Below are 26,165 nucleotides of genomic sequence, written 5' to 3'. Positions count from 1 at the left end.
AATGAGGTAGATGATGAAAGAGGACACAGGAAGTCTGGACGACAAATTTAGCCACCTTATAAATTTTTCCAGCAGCTCTTCATGATTAGAAACCATAGCCAAATTGCCCTTTTCCCCAAATCTTGAGCTGCTGAGACTAAACTAACTTCCAATGAACATCTCCCAAAAGAGTACAGAGTTCAATTTGCAGTCCTGCTTGGTTTATTCTGACTGTCCCCAAAAGATTCATTCCTGACCATGCATCCCAGTGTCACCATGACACTATTCCTTCTACCTTCAGAATTCAACCTCTGGTGGCTACTCAGTAGCCCCTAGGGCCTTCAAATAGCAGGTGTAAAACGGCTTCTAAGAGCACTGCACACAGTCAAATGAGACCAGCATTCACTCTACAAAATGTTGATGTCAGTGAAGTTTGTCTTTACTCTCCCACCATTTCTTTCAGTATCTTTTTTCTCTTCCCTGAAGCATACTTTCCTGCTTCCTATTATTTCTGGAGGGGAGGTTTTGCCTTATGGATCAGTGTTATGTGCCTAAGTCTGACTGGGTATGAAAATCCAAGAGTATTTATATTTTAAGGAAATATTTTGGAGAATGGTAATATTCAATCCAAGTGACTTAAAAGGTGGAATTTCAGGCAGTTACAAAAACGTTTTCATGCAAATATACTTTCCTGTTATCTTTTAAAATGATACCAAACAAGAGAATCACTGTTGCATTGATTTTTTTTTTAAAAATGTGCATAGTCATTCTACACAGTTTTTCATTGTATTCCTATTAAAAAATGGAGAGATATGGACTGTATGATTGCATAGTTAATTAGCTTTGAAAATTTAGAATGTATTAGGGGATGATAGTTACATGTGAGCAATTAATCCCCACAGCCATTCTAAACTCCACAAAACAGAAATTATGCACCAAAGATAAACTAATGTCATCTATCTTTGTGGTCTAGGATAAGCAGAATCCAGAAGAAGGTAAAAACATAACAAACAAAGCCAAAATATGAAACTGATATCTACTGAGATTCTCACTAAGTATTCTTCCTCAACCTTCCATGCTACCTGCAGAGAAGCTGCACTAGCAGACTCAATACATGGACTTGCAACAAAATTCATTTCCAAAGTCCAGGCCTCCCTCCTTCTTTCAGGTGTGATGAAGAGCCTTGCTCCAGGTTGTAGAAGCCTGTTCCCAGCCAGAAGAGATAGTCAATACTACAGCATCAACCCCATAGCACCAGTACCAAATCAGAGAATTAAGGAACAGAAAAAAGCAAGAAAAGACCTTAGGATAAGATGCTGTGAGAATAGGCAGGAGCGGGTGGCTTGCAGCACTTTATCAAACCTGAGTGAAAGAGCTCACCACCCACCGTGGGTCAGTCCTATCTACTCAAAATTTATTTGAAGCAGATACCTTGGCTGATGAATCATGAATTAATTGCCCATTATGAGAGAACATTGAGAAGCAAGCTCTAAGAATATCACCACCAAAAAAGAGCAAGTCAGAAACTGATTAATATAGGAAATGGGGGTGAGGGAGATTGAAATTACCAAAGATCTCAGAAAGAATAATCAAAGGCTTTGAACACAGATGATTCAAGAAGAAAAATATTAATAATAGAAGAAAATGAATAATATTGCAAAACAAAGGAAAATGATCTAATGTTTGATGAAGAAAAAGACTCTGTGGAGTGTGAAAAGAACATGGAACCACAGCACCCTGTTCTTAAGCAATTCAGAAGAGTAATGAGAGTGCAAATATCAGATGGCTAAACAGCAATAAAGAAAAAAGAGGGGGGAGAGAATAGAAAAATTGGAATCTGCAATGGCAAATCTCACCAAGAAACAGAAAGCAAATTTGGGAAAGCAAATATGCAGAATTGAAAGACAATTTAGAAGAGAAACAACAATAACATAAATATGCTCATTGTGTAGGCAAAACATTCTGATATTTTGAAAATAAAAATGTATAAATACAACCTAAGGATCATGTCATAGCTTTCCCAGAAGAACATGACAAAATGGAAAACCTTGAGACCAGAATATTAATAGAAGGGAATTGCCCAGAAGTTCTGAACATAGAAGATGAAATGACAGTCAAAAGAATTCATGGTCTCCTCCAAGAAAAACAAACAAACAAAAACCAATCAACCAACCAACATCAACAAGGCTGCAAACTCCAAAATACATAGTGGTTAAATTTAATAATTCAAGACATTCAAATACTAAGGAAAGGAAATTTATACAATTATTCTGTATCCAACAGAAAATGTAGAAAAAAATGGTATGATGTATTTTGAAGACCAATGAAGCTAAGGATGAAGCCCAGGATTATCTAACCTGTGGATATAAACTTAAGTATATAAAAAAGTCAACCAATTGGGGCAGGCACATATGGTTCTTTGGATACTCACTGACAAAGACCATGATGACAGTGGGAGGTGAAACTACAATCACACTTTAATAAGGCACAGAGGGTATTGTGGCAAGTGGCCCTGGAAATACAAACAGTAAAATGGGATGCAGAGGCAGATAGTGTGGGGACAGGAGATGGGACAGTGAGGAGGAAGAGACACAGATTATCTCTCATGTAATCATGAATTCCAGTTGGGAGAACTTGGCAGCATGGATACAATGGAGATGAAAGAATGCTGGGTAAGGGAGTGGGTATAAACGTTTGAAGTCTCACTTTTTTAGGTTTTGGGGGACAAACAGATTAATTCTTGTCTGACCTCAGATAGTTCATTTACTTGGATAGATCATCTGAAACTTATCAGTAAAATCTTAAAGTCAACACATTTATCTCATCTCAAAGTTATCAGTAACATTTGGTGTTCTACTCATCTTACTGTGGATGTCTGGAGCTCATCTAGGATTTGCATATTATAAAACCAAAAATCCCTGAGAGCAAAGCCTAGATTGCTTCCCTGATATAGCACATATTACCAGGAAGTGATTTTTGGTTAATAAATTATGTGATTTGTAAATTATGCTCCTTTGATCTTTGCAGTGGTTTATACATGAATTCTAGGTTCCCCTTTGCAACCTTACTTCCTGCTATTATCACTTTATACCAGTTACTTACAACCTTATTATACTAACTAGAAAAGGGGTACAGGTGGTCAAGAGGGACAAGAACCCAACATTCAATAATAAATAGGGATTTGAAACATTTTTAGAAAGAAAACCAGAACTGAAAATATTATTCCTTTTCAAATACCTAAAACAAAAAATTCAAGGAGGAACAAATAAATGTAGCAGCCAAGGACAGTAACAGCAACAGAATGACAGCCAAGAGACTAGTAAGAAACTTCTTTTTAAATGTATACAAAGAGACAGAAGTAAAGGCAGAAATCTGGTGGAGTATTCCTGAAGAGAAACATTTTGGACTGAATCTGGCAACATGCTGCCTACAAGTGAATCAAAGTTTTGTTTTGTTCTGGTTTGGTTTAGCTCTTTGTAGGAGGCATGTGAAAAGGGGGAGGGAACAAGGGATATGGAAAGGATTGTGTGATGTGCCCAGATTTAGTTGAGAACTAGCAGTGAAGGGGAAATGATCTTGGTGGTCTTAATAAGACAAGAATTGACAAGACAGTGAGGAGGATGAAAAAAATTTGAAAAGAGCTGGGAGCAGAAGGAAGGTATGAAAAAGGCTTGTTTTTTCAGTGATAGAAGGAGTTCTGCTGTGAGTATTTTTATGGCTGAAAAGAAATGTTCTGTGAAGGATGCGAAAGGTAAAAGGTTGGAGTCTGAGGGATTAGATGCTTGAAAGTCCAATTGTCCTACCTACCTAGAGAGGTTGGGAAAGACAAAGTTGGAACTGTTTGAGGCAATGGACACCTTGAAGAGAAGAAGTACATGGACACAGGGAGAAGAGTTGGTAGTAAATGTTGGGGGAAAGGTACCAAAATGAGGAAGGACATAGATCACGGATGATGAGCTGCATAATCAAGATGAGGAGTCATCTCTTGACAGAAAAACTGGCATTGATATGAGAATAAGGTACAATGAAATGGAAAAGGGAAATGTGCAATAGATGGCAAAATGAGGATTAAAAATATCCCAATAGGCTAGTATAAGGAATCAAAGTAAACAAGATGTGATAGATATTGTAGCTCTCATCTGTAGTTTCTGCTGTTGCTGGGGAAGTTGAATCTGGTAAATTGCTTGAATTCAGGCATTCTGTGCTACAGGAGAGCTAAAACCAATTGGGTAGCCAAACTAAGTCCAACACCAACATGATGAGCTCTTGGAAGCTACCTTAAAATGAGTTTAAAATCCTAAAAAGTGTAGGCACAGAAGGACCTTTTAAAATATTATGAAAAAATCAAATTTAAACCAAAAGAAAGTATCATATGCACTAGAGATATACTAGGACATTTTCCAAGAAAAACAAAGTGAAGCAAGAATGCTCACTCTCCCTAGTAATATTTGAAATAGTTCTGGAAATGCTAGCAAAAATGAAAAAGACAAGAAAAAGAAATTAAAGGCAGATAAAGAAAAGATAGTCATCTCTATTTATTGATGATATAGTAGTTTACTTGAAAAATTCAAGAAATTAATGAAAATAATTGCAAGAATTAGTACCTTCAACAAAGTTACAGACTACAAGGTAAATCTTCAAAAATCAATAGCATTTCTATATAATAATAACCCCTCCAAAACAATAATAGTAAAGTAAATCCCATTTCAAATATCCACAAAATGCATAAAATACATGGTAATAAATCTACTAAAGACACACTCATACACACAAACATGTACCCAAAGACACTTATATAAATTCAATTAAAAAGTACTCCTTAAAAAATAAACAATTTAAATATGTGGAGAAATATTCAGGCTCATATGCTCATGTCTGTGCTAATATAATAAAAATGACAATGCTATGAAAACTAATACATTTTTAACACTTCCTAGGTGTGTGACCCTGGACAAGTCACTTAACCCCAATTGCCTCAGCAAAAAAAAAAAAATAATAATAATAATACGTTTTTTAATTCTGTAACAGACATTATCAAGGGGATATGTTCTAGACCTTGATAAAATAATAACAAAATTCCTTTAGAAAAATAAAAGTCTAGATTACCAATGAAATGATGAAAATAAAGAAGAAGGGACAATAGCACTTCTAGACCTCAATCTATATTATAAAATAGTACCACTGATTAATATAAAGCAAAATAAAGCATCTGGTATTGTTTTAAAAGCAGAAATGGATCAATGGAATATTAGGCAAAGGAGAATCAAAAGCAGTAGAGCTCAATAACCCTCTGTTTGCTAAGATTATTGGGAAAACAGAACTGATCAGTATTGTTAGTGGATCCATGAGTAGCCAGTGTATTACTACCCTGGGTAAGAGAGAGAGAACCAGTGTCCAAATAAATAAATAAATAAAATAACATTTTTAGGGATAAATTTATTAAGTTATTTATTTTGATAAGGCAATTGGGGTTAAGTGACTTGCCCAGGCTCACACAACTAGGAACTGTTAAATGTCTGAGATCGGATTTGAACTCAGGTCCTCCTGACTTCAGTGCTAGTGCTCTATTCACTGTGCCACCTAGCTACCCCTTTAAGGGCAAATTTTAAATTCAACAAAGTCAGCTGTTGGACAACAAACTTGGATATATATGGCATATCTATGTATTATATATGTATTATACCATATTTTCCAGTTAACAAAAATAAAAAAAAATCTTGAAGATTGTGGTGGATTGCATGCTTAACGAATAACCATTGTGATTTTATAACCCCAAAAGACAAATGTATCTTAAACTGCATTAATAGAATTATAGTATTCAGAGCAAGGTTTGTGTGTGTTTGTGTATTTTTTGTGTGTATGTTTGTGCACAATGGAAAATGGGGTCTCATTGTTTTATGCCCTAGTCATACAGCATTTTTGCTTTATCAACTAACAACCTAGAGCCCACTCACAAAAGGGCAACCAAGATGCCATGGGTACTTGTTATCCTGGACTTTTCACTATCTCTCGCCCTCCATATTCATTATGTTGCTAAAGATTGTTAATTTCATTGTCAAAAAATCTCTCAAATATCTCCACTTCTCTCTTCTGATACTGTGATGACTCTTGAATTATTCCAATAGTCTGTAGAGGGTCATTCTGCCTCAAGTCTCTCTCTACCCTAATTTATCTTCCATTCAGCCCCCAAACCGATTTTCCTACAGTGAAGGTCTGATCATATCATCTTCCCCTACTCAAGATTGCCTCCAGGATCAAATTCAAAATGCTCTATTTGTCATTCAAAACCCTCTATAACCTAGCCCCCCTGTTTGTTCTATAAATAAGACACATCTCTCAGTTCCAGGCTATTTGCTCTGATTGGTACCTATGTCTGGAATGTTCTCTCTCCTTCACTCTATCTACTAACCTCCCTGGTTTTAAGTTCCAACCAAAAATCTCATCTTTTACAGGAAGCCTTTCTGGACTCCTCTTAATTCTCATGCTATCCCTCTGTTAATCATTTCCTATTTACCTTATATATAGACACAGACATAATTCATCCATATGCATTTCTTGCTTCCTGATTAGATTGTAAAGATTGTATTCTGCCTCTTTTTATCTCCAGTACTTAGTATAATGCCTGTAATATAATAAGTGTTTAATAAATGTTTATTGATTTATTGAAAATCATAGCATTTGAGTATTGATTGAAACAGCTAGGGATGTTAAACTGGAAAAGAGAAGAGTAAAGTGGGTGGAAAGGTCTTCAGCTATTCAAAAGGGCCATGACACTAATTTAACTTGACCTCAGAGTAGAAATAATAAATAAAATCTGGATGAAAGCAGATTTGGACTTGATATAAGAAAGAAATCCTATAATTAATACTATCTCAAAGTGAAAGGAGCTGTCATGGGGGATAAGACCTTCATTTTTGGAGGTTTTCCAGAAGAGACTGAATGACCTATTGCTGGGACTATCTTAGAGGATTTGTGTCCACCTCCAGGTTGAGCTCAATGGCCTTTGTTTCATTCCAACTGAGATTGTGTGATTTTGTGATGCCCAGGAGACTGGCCAGAGTCTGTAATAATGCCATTCTTGGCTTTAGAAGGCCATTCAGCATCTTCAAAGAGCCATAAGCAAAAGTATAAGCTATTTCCTGCAGATTCTCCCCATGAGAAATTTCTGATTCTCTCCCAGTAACCTCTCCAGATCCCATCCCCACCTCATTCTTCTTGGATTAACTACAAAATTATAATTTAATCTTTTTGTCCCAGAGGGATGGATTCTGCTGGCAATTTACAGCTGATTCATTTTAGCTTCATTCCTGAAATCTTAGGTTGGCAGCATTATTTTTTTCCTAAGTGTCCTGCCTGAAGGCCTGTGGGAGTAAGAGTGGGTGGATGGGGGGAGATATTGCCAAACAGGGGGTGTGATAGTGATTGGATTAAGTTTTAAGAATCACAGGTGGTGGGATAGCTTTTTTCCATTATTAAACATTTAGTTAGGAGAAGAATATTTCTTTCACTGAGAGAATAAGATCTTTTACCAGACGCATGACTAGCTTCCTCCTTTTCTCTTCTTCTTCTTCCTCCTCCTATTCTTTCTTCTTCTTCTTCTTCTTCTTCTTCTTCTTCTTCTTCTTCTTCTTCTTCTTCTTCTTCTTCTTCTTCTTCTTCTTCTTCTTCTTCTTCTTCTTCTTCTTCTTCTTCTTCTTCTTCTTCTTCTTCTTCTTCTTCTTCTTCTTCTTCTTCTTCTTTTTCTTCTTCTTTTCCTTTTCTTCTTTTTTTCTTCTTCTGAGAGGGGAAGTGGAGAGAGTCCTCTTCTGTGAGATGTGGCTTTCTACCTGTAGTAAATCTGCATTCCTATAAACTTCCCTTCCTTGCTGGTACTCAACATGAAATAATACTATTGTAAATAAATGGTAAGTCTGAAAAAGACTAGATGGTGTGCAATATTAAAAAAAAAATGTAGCTTGTGGAGCAAGGCTGTTTAAAAAGATTCGGAGTCCCACATAATAAAGGTACTATCAGCAAATACCAGGCTAGTATCTCAGCTCGTGTTACTGGCTTGTGAGTTATTGCTGTGGTCAATAGATCTCTTTTCTGTAGCATTCTGCTTATGTAGGTGATAAATCTTACAGTCTTATGGGAATAGGGTCAGGCTTCTGCTACTCTACCCCATTATTTTTCTCCTACATCATTTAGAAAACTGCCGGACTGGACCATTTTTTGGTGCATAGACTTTTTTTTTTCTTGAGCTGCGTGCTAAATTTTATTGTGCATATTAAATTTTCAGCACCAAGCATGTTTTAAACCCCATCTCGGTGGAAGATGAGAGAAATAAAATCTTAAGCAAGAGACGAGAGAGCATGAAAAATGGAAAGCAAGGGCAGCTCAGTCTGGCACTTTCGGAAATGGGCTGTGCAAGGATGAAAACTACCTCTGGTGATGGTGGTTGGAAGTATGTGCTTGCTTCTTTGCCTCAATGAGAGGCCTGTTTTTTTTTTTTTTTTTTTGTTTGTTTGTTTGTTTGTTTTTGGCTGAGGGAGCCTGTAACTGGACAGACCCTGGTGCATTGTCTCAAATCCTCCTTGAAACTACACCCACTAGTTGAAATGGAGTGTCTGGCTGGTCTAACTGGAGCCCTGGTGAGGGTGACCTGGTGAGGTGAACATTCCTTTCTGGACATTCTTAACATTCTGCTGAATCATCAATAAGAACTAGAGGTCCGTTTTCATGATTAGCATTGCAATAACTATAGTCTACCATTGCCTGTGAGGGGGGCTCAGGGGATTTAAGTTTTGATGTATACTGAGAAAAAATGTCAAATTCAAAAATAAAAATAGCACTCTGGTGGGAGTAAAAAGCCCTCTTTTCTTTATCTTTAAACATAACGCTAATGCCCACCCACACAACCTCCCTCACATATAAGCTGTCAATTCAGTTTTTTTATAAGGAGAAAGGAAGGCAAGCAGGGGAAGAAAGGATTAAAGGAAAGGGGAGACACACACACACACACACACACACACACACACACACACAGACAGAGACAGAGAGAGACACAGACAGAGACAGAGACACAGAGACAGAGAGAGGGAGAGAGAAGGAGGAAGAGAAGGGGGAAGGATGAAAGAACAAGAATATAAACATCATCTGTGTATTCTAGACTAGTCTGAAAGTTTGACCTAAAATGAAATTCTGTAAAAGGTGGAGTTTGTTTTTTAACCTTCTTTCCTACCCCACCATGGTATTTCACATTCTGCATTCTTTTAACATCTCTCCACCTTCCTACATTTCCCCAGATTGGATAGTCAGTCTGATAAATGGATTCATACAAAGTCGTTGCTAGCTGGGATATGTTCTTTAGGAACAAAGTGCTCTGCAGAGCACTTGCAGCCTGTCCCCCAAACTAAATTGTAAATATGTTACCAGGAAGAGTACAATTTTTTTTGGTCACTGCTATAAGATGGAGCTTTCTAGTAATAGTAAATCTGCATTCCTATAAATTTCCCATCCTTGTTGGCCCCCAAATGCTATAATATCATTATAAAGAAATGGTGGATCTGAATAAGGAATAGTAAGGAACTAGGAAAATATAAGCATGAACGAATGTTTAGAGTTTTATGTACTTTGGTAGTGGGAATGCAACAAAGATACAAGGAATTAGTTACCAATGAATGTATTGGTATCTGAGGGATACCAATCTGAGGGATACTTGCCATCTGAGGGAAGGAGGGAAAAAGTTGGAACAAAGGGATTTGCAACTGTCAATGCTGAAAAGTTGCCTATGTATATAGCTTGTAAATAAAAAGCTATAATAATAATATAAAAAGGAATTAGTTACCATTGAGAGCAGAGGAAGAGAAGGGTCTTTCAGCCTTTTCACAAATATAGACATTATTCCACCAACATGTAGGCCTGCTCTGCTGGTTTTTCTATAGTTTATGCTATGTGTATTAGCATGTATACAAATATACAAACACACATAACACACAATCATGTACTATTCAATCCATCCACCCCTAATAGAATGTCAAGAACATCTTGAAGAATTCTTATGAATTATTATCATTATCCTTAATCTTCTTACATATATATATATTTCCAGTATAAATGTTTCCCCCCCTCCTTTTTTTTTTTTTTTTTGGTTAGTCTTCTTATTTTTGTTTTCTTTACTTTTTTGGAGGAAAAGTTGCTTATTTTTTCACATTTTTCATCATCATCATATTATAAATATATCTGACCCTATTCTTCAGGCTCTATAGAGGAATGAAACACAAAGGCTTGGACTGGCCACAGACCAAAGACTTAAATGGGCTCTTTAGCATTTCAACATGAACAGAAACTTTCGTTTTTCAGAAAAATAAGGAACAAGTATTTATTAAGCATTCACTCTATATCAGGTACTGCACTAAGGACTGAAAATAAGAAGATAAAACAAAATAGTCTCTTCTCTTAAGCAGCTTACATTCTAATGAGGGAAACATTATTTTCATAATACTCCCTTAAAGCAAGTGCTTTCCCTCTGAGATTACCTCTAATTTACCACATACATGCATCTATGTACATAGATTTTACCTGTTATGCATTCCCATTAGAATGTGAATTCCTTGAAGGCAGGGACAGCTCCTATCTTAATAAATGCTTGTTGACTTAACAGTTGCATCTATAATTATATACACAATATATTTCAAAGGAAAACAAAGATGTTTTCTATAAACATAAGCTAAGAGTGCTTATGCATGAAGCATTTATTGGACTTTGGAGAGAAAAGGATGAAAAATTATACATCCCTTACCTTTATGGTACTTATCATTGAATGGGGAGAAATGGAGACAATTGTCCAATACTCTGATTTACAACTTTGTGGATGAAAACTACAATATCTCTAACATGTACACAAAAGGACTAATTTAATATGGAATGTAAGGGTCAAGGAAGAGTCAGTCTTCATGATCTCTTCATGACAAATACTACCCAAATGTGTGTGTGTGTGTGCGCGCGCATGCATGTGTGTGAATGAACTTATACAAATAAATAACAACATTGGAGTAGAATTTCCTCCTCAGTTATGTGACTGTAAGGTTGACCTAAGTTTATTCCTGGTTATTTTAGATAAATTGTTAGATTCCTTCCACTGAATTCACTAAAAAAAGAATGTGATCATCTTATTGCTAGTTCTCTTGTTGTTTATTTTATTTCTTAAATGCTTGATCTAAAGCACTGTGTCCTTCAGAGGAAAGGACTAGTTCTTTTAAGGCAACATGCTATTTTTAGTCCTCTTGTTATCGGAACTCTACCTGTTGATTCAATTAACATATTTTCCCACTTCCATAATTTTCTATGATTCATCAATCTTGTCTTCCTTTACAAACCATTATTAGGAATTCCAACTATATATGGATCCTATTCGCTAGTAGCTGAAGAAGTTCTTGCTATCTCTAATACTGGAACTTGTAGGAAATCAATATCAGGGTCTCACATTCTTCAACATCATACTTGGTAAAAGCATATAACTCAAAAATGTTCAGAATTCCTTCCTGTCTAGTATAGTTGGCTGGGGTGAAAATCAGCACTGTATATTCAGGAATAATTCTTAGAATTGATTGAAATGTAAAATGCTCTTTTGGAGAGACCTCATTAGAAATGGGAGTCTCATCTGCAAGCACACCTTAAACAATTGACCTGAAAAGAAAATCCAAGGCTTCCTGGAATTTTTTAGTTTCATTTGTGTATTTAATAGACACCTTAGGAAGAAAATTCTCTTAGTGCCAGTGAATTACCTTAAAGTTCCTAGCCTATTATAAGTGACAATTGTCCAATAGTCTGATTTACAACTTTGTGGTTGAAAACTACAATATCTTTAAGACTGTAACAAAAAGAAAAAAAGCAAATACATTAAGGGATGAGACAGCTTTCCAGGGCTATGAAAACTTATCAAAAAAGAAATATATCACTCAAATATTTACAAAATTGCTGGTGCAATTCAGCCTTCTCAGTAGCAACTGTTTTTATGTCCTAAAGAGAGTTTGTCTACAGAGGTAATTGTGTTCGACAGCAGTTCTTAAGCATGGGCATTTACTATGGCAATTCCAGATTTATAGGAATAGAAGAAATTTCAGTGCATGATATACTGTACAAATTGTATGTAATAACCACAATAAAAAATTTCATTAGACCTGCTATCACCAACCACCAATTCCCCAGGGAGAATTTATGTGCAAACTTCAGTTCCGTTTACCATCTGGGATATTCCTTGTAGGATGGTTAGCCCCGGGTTCCTAAGAAAATACAACTGAGGCATCTGCACCGCCCCCCCTTGCCTAAGGAGTTTTGGATTTCTCTGCAGAATGTTGTTTGGAAAAAGGGGTCTGTTTTGGGATGCTGGGGTCCTAGGAGAGCAAATAAATATACATTCAGAATCTTCTATGTGGCTGCCAACCCTCTTCTCTCTTCTGTCCTCCCCTGGGTTCAAACTGGCTCTTTCCCTGATGATTTTGCTACTCTGAAAAATAAATCGCAAATCCTGTTGCATATTTTATGAAATCCGTTGCAGTGAAATGGATGCAGATTTCCATAGTTATAGAAGTGAGGACATAGCGATGGAAAAGACAAATTAGGTCATCTGATATTTCACAGCTGTGAATCTGCTTAGAGATTGCAGACTTGTAGGACCTCTAGGCTTCTCCTGACTCAATGGAGATATAATCATGATGTAGCCCAAGAATGACATTCAGCACCTTCAGTGCTCTTGGGCATGCAGCATATGTCCTCATAAAATGTCCCCTTTATGACCATAGCTTCTGTGCATATGCTATAAATGGTGACAACCTGGCGGTTGCCTTTGGTAAAGGATTGGAAGATTAAATGTATCACCTCCTTCCCTCCAAAGTGGAGCTGGCATTTAATAAGAAGGTGCTTCTCCCCTCCCCGTTCTGGGCTCTGTGTTTGTGCTCTGTCTGATTGGCAGATCTTGTCATGGTTGTGACTGGCACTCCCTAGCTGCAATGCAGATGAAGCCACGGTGTGGAGAGGCCATCAGTGCTTTGCCAGCTCTTCAGAAGATTGTACTCTCTCTTAGCTCAGTGCTTCCTTAGAAAGCCTCAATGGCTTCAACATCAATTTAGCACAGAAAGGGGAGAAGGAAGGCTGAGTGGGAAGTGGCAGAGAACCTGAATTTTGTTCAGAAGAATTTGGTGTGTTTCTGTAATTGGGCAGTGAATGACATGCCAGCTGGCAGTGTCCTTAGAGATTGGTGATGTGTAGACTTCAGAAGACTGGACAATTTTGTGTTGTGTTTATAAATTCAGACAATTCCCTGAGCCCATCTTTCCATTTTGGAAATAAAGTCGTATGTCTGATGGATGAGAAATTTTTCCTAAGATTGTTTTACAGCTCTGTTTTATACCCAGGTCCATATCTATTTTTCTGCTAGGTACAATCCATAATGCACAATGCATATTAGAATATGCCCAAAAGCTTCAGAGTGTAAATGAAGTTTGTTTGTAGGGGAGAAAGCATATGGCAATGAGACCACTCTTGTTTGGATTCTCATCTTTCTGAACCTGGGAGGTATGCAATATACTATTACTATGAAATGACTAATTCAAAAAGACAGACAGGAGACATTCTAGGAACAGATCATTTCTTTAGACAGATATAGGTGTATGTTAAAGATTCTAATAATAACCTAATCTATAGGCAAGGGATAGCATCTTTTAGAGCAGGTTTTCTTAACTTTCTTATGTGTTATGGACCCCTTTGGCAGTCTTTCTCAGAATAACATTTTTTTAAAATTCATAAAATAAAATACATAGTGTCATACATTGAAAAGTAGTTATCAAAATATTTTTAAATGTTCATAGACCCCAGTTTAAGAATCTGTCTCCTAGAAATAGAAAAGGCTTAGAAGCCTAAAAATTGATAGCTGAATCTCTTGAATAGAAAGACAATTTATTACTTTCCAGAAGCATAGCATGTAAACATCTCTATTTATAATCCAGACAAAATGGTTCAGCACCATTCACTGCCAAAAGATCTTTAAATTGGTCCATACAGTCTATAAAGGATTTTGTAATTATGCTAAGAAAGTGGTATAAATGTCTATTTTCTTTGATGCAGAAATCTTATTGAATGTATCCCAAGGAAAATAAAGATAAAAAGAAAGACTCCCATGAGCAATAAAATATAACCCTTTTTTTATTGAGTAGCAAATAATTGAAAACATAATATGTAGAGAGCAAGGTGTAAAACAATTGATCTTACAACAAGGTGTTAACTAAGTACTAAGTACATGTAAACTAGAGAATTATTAGTACATGTAAACTAGAGAATCATTATCTCTATTCCACTGAGTTAACACCTTGTTGTAAGATTACTTGTTTCAAGTACACTTGGCCCTCTACATCATGTACTTGGTATTTAGTATAATTCTATAAGTTGACACCTGGTTGTAAGGTTACTTGTTTCAAGTACACTTGGTCCGCTACAATAATAGATGTCCATTGATTAAAGAATAGATAAACAAATAGTGGCACATAAATATGACAGAATATTTTTGCATTGTGGGAAATAATGTATAAAGAAACGAAGAATACAAAGAAGCACTGGAAGACACATATAAACTGATGCAAAGTTAAGTAGAATTTTTAAAATATGCGTAATGAATATAAGTGTACATAAAAAAAATTAAAGAAACCCACAAAACATTGAAACTAAAAGCTATACAATTACATTGACCAAACTCTGCCCTGAAAAGATATGAGAATTACAAGAATGTACCTTCCTTACTTTCTTCTTTTTAGAAGAGAGGGACATTGGGATTGGAATTCTATGTATTGCTGGAACTGATTGATTTATTGGTTACTTTTGCTGAAATTAGTTTTTTTTTCCTCTTTATCTTTTATTGTTTATTATAAGGGATTTTTTTTGGAAAGGGGAAGGAAGGTGGATGAATTATTTCTTTTTAAAGAATGTGACATAAAAACTAAAAATGTCAATAATTTATAAATGTGGTATTGGAGTTCTCTAGGAATGACAAGATTCCATAAGTTCCAGAAAATATCTATGAAGATCTTCCTACTTAGGAGGAGAGTAAGGGTGGTGGCAGTGGTGGCATTTTGTGGAGGTGTGTTGTATAAGGAGAGAAAAAGTAATATTGATATTCTGAAGTGAGATGGAAATAGGGGACATGGAATTGCTTTCATTTTCATCAGCTTCATTTTCTAACTATGGCTACCTTCCAACTTAGTAATATTCTATGTATCCTAATATGAGATTATACTCATAAGATGGAAATACTGTCAAGTAATTAGAATTTTTTGACTACCTCTATTATAGAGGCACAATATTATTGTGGCAATGAGTCACCAAGGAAAAATTATTAAGCAGGGAAATTTATGCGTTCCTCAAAAAAAGTAATCACATGTTTCTCTCCACATAAAAAAAATCAAGGAGTTATTTTGACATTTCACCTATTTTGAAAAAAAAATACTCTTCCAGTCCTTTCCTTCATAACTATTTAATGCAAAGCAATTTCTGCAACACTTTGTCTAATGAAACAAATCAGCCATAGTGAAGGAAGAAGTAGAAAACTAACTTTGAAGTTTATGAAATCCTAGCATGCCTGAGTTTTTAATTGAAAATAAAACCAGCCTGGCCCTTAACCTGCTTATGACCCTGTAACTTCAATATATTTAAATATTGATGCTAATTCACCAATGGCTTTCTTTTTAGTTTGGCCCACTGAAAGTGCAAAGTTAAGAAATAGGGTGGAAAGATGAATTTTTTTAAAAGGTAGAGAGGACAAAGTGAAGATAGCAGAGTAAATTGACTTCTTTTTTTTTTTTTTTTGCAAATAGTATTCTTTCAATTACATGTAGAGATATTTTTCAACATTCTTTTTTTTATAAGATTTGAATTCCAGATTTTACTTCTTTCCTCTGTTCCCTCACCTCTTCCAAGAAAACAAGCAATCTAATATCAATCTAACATAGGTTGTACATGTGCAATCAGGGATACATATTTCCATACTAATCATGCTGCGAAAGAACAAAATAGAAAAGTTTTTAAAAATGGTGAATGAAAGTCACTGAGTTCATGAATCAGTTCATGCCAAAATATTTGGAAAATGAAAGAGAACCGAGATCTTCTTTGGATTTATATGCTTTGCCTCAATTTTCCATTTCATTTTATCCTCTTAAACCTGGTCTAGCTATCTCAAGTATTGTTTATTTCTCTCATTCTTGGTGGCAAAGATATTGAGATACAAATTCATTATATTTGGTGACTTTATTCACAGAGTCCAAGATAGTGTTTTCTGTCTCCAAAATTTTAGTGATATTTTGGGCACACATATACAAGTAAGGTGGAAATAAGCTCCTCTCCACTGTATGAAGAAGGCAGATTGTTTCACTATTGTTTCTAGTATCTGAGCTACTTGCTGAGCCACATGCACAACTTCCAAGTTTGAAACCGTTACATTCCCATCTCAATCCATTGGATTTGAAGAAATGGAAAAATGGGTTTCTGACCAACAAATGATTTATGCTTATACTTTGGAACCTATCCTTCTCTCTTCAGAAGTAATTTTCGCACAGGCCTACAATCACCAGCACAAATAGGTCCCCTTTGGGGAATAAGATTCATATGATTTTGAGAGACCGTGTCATAGTAGATAGCTTGATGATTTGAAGTCAGGAAGATTTGCATTCAAATCCAATCTCTGACACTCCTACAATTATAGGTTGTGCAGACATACTGGAAGGAAACTATAATGATATGAAAATACTTCACATTTTTATTATACTTTGTGATTTACATTATAATTTCAAATATTTTTTTAAAAATTTGATCATCATGATAATCATATTCAGGTAGATTGTGGGCCCTCATCTTTCTACAGGAGATACTGATTTCCAATTTTTACTAATTGGCATGTGAATTACATTATTGGGTTTATCTAGGATATTTGAGAAGAGACTGAGAAGGATTAAATCAAATAATCTGAGAAGGATTAAATCAAACCATCTCTGTGTAGAAGCTCTTTAGGTAAGTTACCTTCTGAGAAGAATAGTCTATTATCAATTGCTATTTGATCAACACCCTATTAATTATTTCTTTGTAGTTTGTCTTCTGATCCTATCTCTCTTCTGTGACTTCCATCTTTCCTAATAATCCCAACCGAGAGTCCTCCTTTACCTCTCATATTTTCCTGGAATACCTTGGTTTTCTCCTTTGCCTCTATTATAACCTATTTTGCATTATGCTAATCAATGTACATGTCTTATTCCTATCCTCTATTCTCCCATGTAGAATAGAAATTCTTTAAATAGAGTAACTATCTTTCTTGTTACTCTTTCTTTTCTAGAATTTAGCATAGTGCTTGAAATGCCCTAAAGAATTAATAAATATTTTCTAGAAAAAATTTAATCTCCATTAAGAATGGTGTTGAATGATGTTAAATCTTGAGACCATTAAGGCAGATGTTAGTATTTTACTGAAAACATAGATGAAGAAGGTGTAATTCTTCCAAATATGCTCAGAAATGGTTCAGGCATAGAAGAGAATTTAAAAAGTCATTTTATGAGTATAAATCTATGAAATGTAAGTTTCACAGCTAACTAGGTAGAGTTGCTCTCTGACTATAAATAGTTCACTTGTTCTTTAGATATAGTTCAGTGTATGTTTGATTTTTATATTAAAAATACAATCCCTATAATGACCCCAAACTCCTTTTAAACATACTAGTGGACCATTTAAAATGTTGAAATTGAGTTGAAATAAGACCCCAAAGTGATGAGAAGTAGGAGTTTTCAATGAACAGTTCAAGGAACTATAGGGATACTTAATTCATGAGGTGAGAAGATTGAATACAAATAACTGGAAAGGAAGTCAGTGGCCATCTAGTTCAACCCCTAATTTGATAGGTAAGAAACCTAAGGTTCATGGAGGTCAAATGACTTGCCTAATGTCACATAAGGATGCAATTTTTTGCCTATTGTAAGTTCCATCCTATGCCTTAATATTCAGAAGCACTTCTCTGACCTTTCTTATTTCTGTATTTTAATGGGAGATGTGAGCAGGGAGAATAATGGTTGATTTACAGTTTATGATTTATGCATCAGAGAGGCTATCTGTATCCTTTTGCAGCATATTAAACCACCCAACTTTTTTATAGGATGCTATGCTTTGTGGCATATCTTCTCATTAACCTATCCTTTCTTTGCCTTGATCATATCAGACATTTGCACTGGGGGTTGGTTTTATAGCAAATATTACAAAATGAAAAAAAAAAGAATAAGAACAGAGGAAAATCATACTGAGGATTTGATTGTAGCTGCTATACATTGTTTTGAAATCTAGTAAGAGGTTCGGAGGTGTGAAGGGATTCATATCAGCCAGGCAAGATAGAGATTTCAAAAATTTTCAGCATTCAGAAGGCACTGTCCCCACTGAAGTATCCTATGGATGGTTTCAGTACCAGGACAGCATCATTGTAGCAGCTGGCCCAATCTTTAAAAATCCTAAATTAAGTCTAGTGTTGTACCAGGTGTTATGAAGGCTGCAAAGAAACAAGGTATGCATGTACATTAATACTTTGAGAGCCCTGTGATCTCACTGATGCTCCTTCCAGTGATATAGAACACTACCTGTTTATGATTTAAGGCATGGAGGGGGGAATGGAGGGGGGAATGGAAGGGGGAAATGTTAAATTTGGAGTCAGAGATTAGGTTTAATCCCAGCTCTGTCATTTAATACCTCTGTGGTTTTGAGCAGGTCACTTAATCTTTCTGGACATCAGTTTCCTTATCATTAAAAGGATTCAGTTGAACTAAATGTTTTCTAGGCTCACTCCTACTTCCAAATCTATGAATCTATTGTTTTCCCATATTATTCTTTTTTATATTCTTTTGTAAATCTTTGGCATTCACCTTATTTGTTTGGAGCTTTCCTTTAGGGATCTTGACTTTGTACAGATAGCAATGGTTTGCCCAACACTTCTATTGGTCTTATCTCACTTTTGCTCATTCTTTCATCTTTTCATGTCATGCATCTCTCTGAAAACATCATTTATATTGCTTCTCTTTTATAACCCTTTATTGGTAATGTGCTGCAGCTGCCCCATGTTTCATCACTGAAGGTGTTGAAGCAGATTGGATGGTCACTGCTTATAGACATTCAGGAGAGGATGTTTGCACTGGGTACACCGTTGGACTAGATGACTTTAGAACCTATTCTAAATTGAAGATTCATAAATCTTATAAAATCAAATTAGCAGCTATAATCAAAGAATGGATCTCACATCCATAAAACACTGCCCTTACCCCATTTTGTGAAATCTGGAGAAAAAATTACTCTTAAGATATGTCTGAATTTGAAATTTTAGTCACCATTTGGGATCAGGAAACTGACAACTACCACTTATACCCTCTTCCAAAGCTAGTTTCTGCCAGCTTTAGAGTGTGAGGGGAGTTTGCAACTGTTTTATTAATCAAAAGGGGGGTAGAAGGGGAAATAGTAGTTCTCATTAAAAAATATAAAAGCTTGCAATCATTTCTCATGCTCCAGATGCTCTTTATTGCATAATGGTGATCATAAAAGGTCTTAATGTATAAGATCCTCACAGAGTTTCAACTATGTCTCAGGAGCAGAGTTGGGGAGGCCCTTGAATGTCAATGAGTGAGTAATTAGAAGCACTAGGAAAAAATAATATGTGCAGTGTATTTCATAGTTCAGCTCTTTGGGATGAGTGTGAGGACATAGGGCAGATAGGTGGTTTTAGTAGATTAGAGTTCTGGGAGTCAGAAAGACTTATCTTCCTGAGTTCAAATATGGCTTCAGATATTAACTAGCTGTGAGACCGTAGGCAAGTCATTTAACCCTGTTTACCCAAATTTCTTCATCTATAAAATGAGCTGGAGAAAGAAATGGCAAACCATTACAGTATTTTGCTGAAAAAATCCCAAATGAAGCCACAGAGGCTCAGACATGACTGAAATGTTTGAGTTTTAACTCAAACAAAAAAAAATGAGATACTGGAAAGTCCCATCTGCTTGGGAAGCAGGATGAAAGAAAGTGTGCCTTGGTGTGAGAAATTGCATTTATGATGTCACATGAGGATACAGTGTGGTTCAGTGGAAAAGTACTGCCAGTACTTTTCAGAGGACCTAAATTTTCATCCTAACTCTACCACTTATTTCCTATGGGCTCTTGGAGTAGTCAATTAATTTCCATGGACCTTAATTTCTTCCTCTCAAAAATGATAAGAGTGGGCTACATGATCTCTAAGATGTTTTCTAGCTCCGAATATATAAATTCTCTAGAATCTCTATCCCTAGTCTGTAACATTATAGTGGCACATCTCTCATGAACTACACATGACTTAGAGTTCAAAGTTCCTCCTTGCTGATTTGAAAATGTAGCCAAATAACTTTTTCTGCAAGATGCTTTTGTATACTTACCTGAAAAAAGGGCCATGGATTCAATGATTTTTCAAAGTCTTGTCCTGTCCAGTTCTAGGATTCTTTGGATCAATGAAATTTGAGCAGGGAATATAAATACTGAAAATTCTTGCTTGGACTGTCCAAAAATAATCAAGCTTAAATTCCACTGTTTGGTGACTGCATGCTGATTTTGGGTATTGGAAAAGAATTCTGAATTAATATTTGAGATGCCTGTATGGCTCATGAACTTATATTCCTTTGTAATTGTTCCCTGGAAGAGATAACCTGTCATACAGGTGTGCATATGTGGTGGTGGTGGTGGGGAGTGGGGAAGGGGTGGTAATATATTGAGTTGCCATTGGGAGGCAGACAAGACCCAGTGATAGGTTTGGCTCCACCAAAAATAGATTGCCCTTAAGTATCTGAAAGTGAACTTCACGATTCCAGTAAAATCACCATTATTTGAAGCCAATGGAAAGGACATTAGCAGAGGCCATGAGAAGTAATCACCCTTTAAGATACTCAAAGGAAACTTGCCATCTAATAATAGGAGTTCAAGCTCAAGGTCAATAGCAAAAGGTTTGTGCAGTAGATGTTAATAAGGAAATGTCTTTTGTGACCTTTTGAGGGGAATAATATGTGTAACACTGGATTATTTTTAAAACAATATGATCATTAAACAAGCAATTATTAAATACCATTTATAAAAAAATGTCAAAACATGGACTTTGGCATCAGGGAGTTCACATTCTAATGCAATAGACATGAAAAACATGTACATGTATGGAAATCTATTTTCATATACAAATATTTGTATGTATGTTTTATATATAACAGTGAACATGTGGTGTATATGTATGTATGATATATATATATACATGTGTGTGCATATGTATATATCTATATGTATGTATGCATGTGTGCAAATATATTTAAATGTAATCTCAGAAAGAAGGCATGAAGGACACAGGAAAGACTCCCTACAGGTAGTAGAATTTGAGCAGAGAGTTAAAGGAAACAGGAGAAAGAGATCATGAGAAATAGAGAGTTCCAAGCAGGGGAAAATTAGTCAATAAAAGCTATGGAGCAGAGAGACCAAATGATGCATCTGAGAAACATCAAGAAAGCTTGTATTTCTGAAATATGAAGAGGGTAGCAAAGTTTAAGAAGACCAAAAAGGTAGCAAACAGAAGGTTGTAAGAGGCGTTAAATAGTGAGCAAAAGATGGAGTTTATTAAGTAGTGAGATGACACAGATGTCTGTTTTAAGAAAATTATTTTGGCAGCTAAGTGAAGGTGAAAAGTGGATTGGTGAAGACAAAGACCTGAGGAAGAGAAATCAACTACAAGGTTATTGCAACAGATATGAGATAATGAGGGCTTTCATGGAGTCATGATTATTAAATGAACAGAAGGGAGATATAGGCGAGTTTTTGAAGAGAGTACTGACAAAAGATAGGATATATGGAGTGAATACAAGTAAGGAGTCCAGGATGACAAGAGGTTGCAATCCTGGATAATTAGAAGGATGCTGATGCTCTCAACATAACAGGAAAGTAGGACCAGAAGAATAGAAAGATGAGTTTTAAGTTATGAGTTATGATGATGAGTTGTAGGTTTGAACATATTGGGTTTAGCTATGAGACATGGAGTTTGAAATGTCTAAAGGGCAGTTGGTGACGTGAGACGAGAATTTAGGAGAAAAATTAGGACTCAAAATATAGATCTGGAAATTATCTGCATATAATTCAATTCTTCCATTTTCAAGTAAAGTAGTAGAGGAAGAAAAAGATGAAGAACAGAAATGATGGGAAATATTTTATTTACCATTATTCTTCTTGGTCCAGAAAAAAATGAAAATAGAAATCTAGCACATAGAATCAGGAGGAACTTTAAAGATTCTGTAATCCAAATCCATCATTTTATTGATGAGAAAACTCAGAATCAAAAAGATCAATTTATTTGCTCAAAGTCTTAAATTAATTAGGAGATTGATTGGGTAATACAATGACTGAAGAACCACATTTTTCACTAATGCTAATAGGAAGGTGACTGATTACAGATTCTCTAATAGCTAAAGGGGACCTAAAATAACCTTTAGTCCAATTGCCTGATTTTATAGGGACAGCTCAAAAAGTTTGGAACCAAAGAACTCCTAATTCAGTAATGAACTGTTTTAACCATTTTCAAAAGCAGCTTGAAATTACATTAAGAAGATGACTAAACTGTCCATACACTATAAATTAGTAATCTCACTGTGATTCATATATCCAGTGGAAATAAGTGACGGAAAAAGATTCAGGTTAAGCTAGTTTTTTCTTTTCTTTTCTTTCTTTTTTCTTTTTCTTTTTTTTTTTTTTTTTTGGCCTGTTTTGTTTTGTTTTCCTCTTGGCCATAGGCACTGTTGACCTAGCTTCCTACTCACAACTCACACAAGAACATAAAAGGCCCCCATAAGACCCTTCAAACTTGTTGGTTGTCCCAAAGCTCCATGAGGCACAATACTCTTTTCTGCTAACTAGAAATTTTTCATGCAGAAAAAAGAAGATGGTGGACAAGTCTAGTGACTTGGATTCTATATTTTGTTGAATATCCTTTCTATGCTATGTCTAAGTAAATCTCTTTTTATTAACTAATCTATCATTGTCACATTTTACTCTAATACTACATCCAGAACTACCAGATGACCAGCATGAGTTAGACTCAGATTACACCACTTTATATAAAAGATAATTATAACAGCACTTTTTTTTTTTTTTTTGGTAGTAGTAGCAAAGAACTGGACACAAAATTGGTATCAGTTGATTGGGGGATGTTTAAATAAATATGAATATAGAGAAGTGAAAGAAGACTCATATGAACTGATACAGAGTGAGGGAAGTAGAAATAGGAAGACAATATACCCAGAAAGCACAACAGTGTAATTAGAAAGAACAAAATTCAAATGATTAAAACATTGTAGAAGGATTCTGGGAAGATGATGGAGTAAGTGGCAAAATTTCAAGCTCTCCAGATTTCTCCCATGAAAAGAACAAATTTGTGCTGCAAGACAAATATAGATTGTTGAAAAAAAATCAAGATTTGGGGCAGTACCCTGGGTCCTTCCAATGCAACCCGAGAAGACCTGGGGGAGAGGGGGGGAACAAACAAACAAACAAACAAAAAACCTTAGATGAGATTAACCCAAGTGAAATGAAAATACCTCTGGCCTAGCTCCACTGAAACACTAAATCAGAACCCCTCAGGCTACTTAGGTGTGCTTGGAGTCTCAGCAGAAACCACAGAGACTTTCATCTCCTGGATTGTGGAGTTTGTGGATTGTTTTTGAGGCCCAGAAGATTGAGGGAATCTGGATTGATTAGGAATTCTAGGCCCAGTTGAGCTACAGGAAAATTGCCCTGGTTGAGAAGGAAACAGGGCCTGGTGAGTGTAGAAACATCAGAGCAGGGAAGCTTGTGTCTGTCCTGGTCCTACCCTGGAATTAGAGGTGCTTACCTTTATACCTCTTCTTTAAAAAAAAAAAAATGAATTAGAAAGAACTCCCCCAGAGAAACCTACTGTGGGAACAGGGAAGACCAGCATGCATCTTCAGAGATGGACACTGAAGTAAAAAATCCCACCCAAAGAATACCATGAAATAGTTCCCTGCCCAGAGAGAATTTATAGAAGAACTCAAAAAAGAATTTAAAAATCAAATGAGAAACATTGAGGAAAAACTAAACTAAACTAAACTAAAATGATCCAAGAAAAACAAGAAGATCATGAAAAAAAAGTTAACTAATTAGAAAAGGAGATACAGGCTCAAAGGTGAAAATAATTCTTTGGAAATTAGAATTGGGCAAGGGGAAGCTAGCAAAGTTATGAGAGACCAATAAATAACAAAACACATTATAAAGAATGAGAAATTAGAACAGAATGTGAAATGTCTTACAAAAAATGACAAATCTGGAAAACAGATCAAGAAGAGAAAATATAAGAATAAATGAATTGCCTGAAATAATCTTTACACAATAATGTGGGAAATAATCCAAGAAAATTGTCCTGGAATATCATAACATAAGGGGAAAGTAGAAATAGAAAAAAATCCACTAATCACCACCTCAATGATATTTTTGTGGAAAACACACAGGAATATTATTGCCAAATTTCTGAATTGCCAGATCAAGAGAAAATTTTATAAGGAACTAGAACAAAACAATTCAAATATGTTGGAGCTACAATGCAGGTAGGACTTAGCAGCAGCTACAATGAAAGACCAGAGTTCTTAGAATCATATCTACTAACAATCAAAAGAACTAGGCCTGTGATCAAAAATATGATATCCAGCAAAATTATCCATATTATTCAATGAGAAAAAATGAACATTAAGGGAACTTGCAGATTTTCAGGACTATTTATCAATCAAGCCTGAATTTAATAGAAAATTTAATATATGAACCAATATCAAAGATCACTTTCAAGGAACTCAACATGGACAAATGATTTAAGTTTTTTTTCTTTTTATATGGGAAATGTACACTATATGTTTAAATTCATATCACAATAGGGTAGCTCAAAAGGAAGATTGGCAGAGTTAAGGTAAAATAGTAATCATGTTATATAAATGACATGTAGAGAAAGAATAGACACAGAGACATTAGAAGGAGGAAGGTGTTCTGAAAAATCTATTCACATCAGGAATGAAGGGTATAGGATTTTCCAAAATCTATAAAGAAATAAGTGGGGAGGGATAGGTGCATGGGGAAAAGATATGGAAAAAAGACAGATCCATGAATGAAGAGAAGTTAAATAATAGCAAAGCAAGTTAAGGAGCAGAATTAAAGCAAAGTTAGCAGGGATATGAAAGATATGTCTCTCTGTGTGTGAGGTGTGTGTGTGTGTGTGTGTGTGTGCATGTGTATGTATCTATATGTATACATAAATATATTTTTTTCTTAAATCTAACTTGCTTGGGGTGGGATAAAAGGGGGTAAAGAATAAAATAAGTAAGGTATGCAGCAGAGAACAAAATAATAATTTACAAGGAAATAAAGTTAAAATGGACATTCTTGAATAATTTCTTCTACTAACACACACACATACTTTCTTGATCTGGTAATTTGTTGTTATAGATTTTACATTCCTCTTAATGTTCTGCTGGGCACATGACAATGTTGTCTTTTGTTTTGTATTCCTTTTCCATTTTTCTTAAAATTAAAAAATGAAGAAACCTAAATACTGCAAAGTTATAATGACCAAGTTTCATCCTAGAGAAAAAATGTCAGACTACCCCATTTCTAAATTTTTTTAATAGTAGGGGACTGTGGGTATGGTACAATGCAACTCAGATTATACTTCCCCCCCCCTTTTTATTCATTATAATGAATGACTTTCTGGAACGTGGAGGAGGAAGAATATTTTGGGAGATATAGGTGATATAAAATTAAAAATATTAATATATTTTAAAACTGCTTTGTACTTTTCATTGGTCAAGAATGTCAAGGAATCAGAAAGCCTTTTTTCTTTTTGTTTTTAACCCGAGAATGATAGGTTCTAATTCACCTGCAATGAAAACATACCTCCAAATAGACTACACCAATATTAACCCTAATATTTGGGATATTCTATTGAGGTATCAACTCTTAAAGCTGCTGATATATTTTTTTCTTGCCCTATCTCTCACAGTTGGAGACATGCACATTGGTTCAACTGGTCTGCTTTGGACCCTGTTGAGTTTATTTAATCATATTATACAGTTACAGTGTTTTACATCATCAATATA

At 35.4% G+C, this 26,165-nt stretch overlaps 1 long non-coding RNA gene across 1 annotated transcript in view; it reads left to right on the top strand.

The window, feature by feature from the left end:
• The first annotated feature begins 3,523 nt into the window (after nt 1-3,523).
• The window catches only part of LOC116420331, a 46,508-nt gene continuing 23,866 nt past the window's right edge, over nt 3,524-26,165 (top strand). The window contains exon 1 of the long non-coding RNA XR_004230621.1: nt 3,524-3,637. This is a non-coding gene — a long non-coding RNA (uncharacterized LOC116420331). The remainder of the gene's footprint in view (nt 3,638-26,165) is intronic.

Source organism: Sarcophilus harrisii, chromosome 1 (assembly GCF_902635505.1).
Source record: "Sarcophilus harrisii chromosome 1, mSarHar1.11, whole genome shotgun sequence".
NCBI lineage: Eukaryota > Metazoa > Chordata > Mammalia > Dasyuromorphia > Dasyuridae > Sarcophilus > Sarcophilus harrisii.
This window is presented reverse-complemented; position numbering and strand designations above follow the sequence as displayed.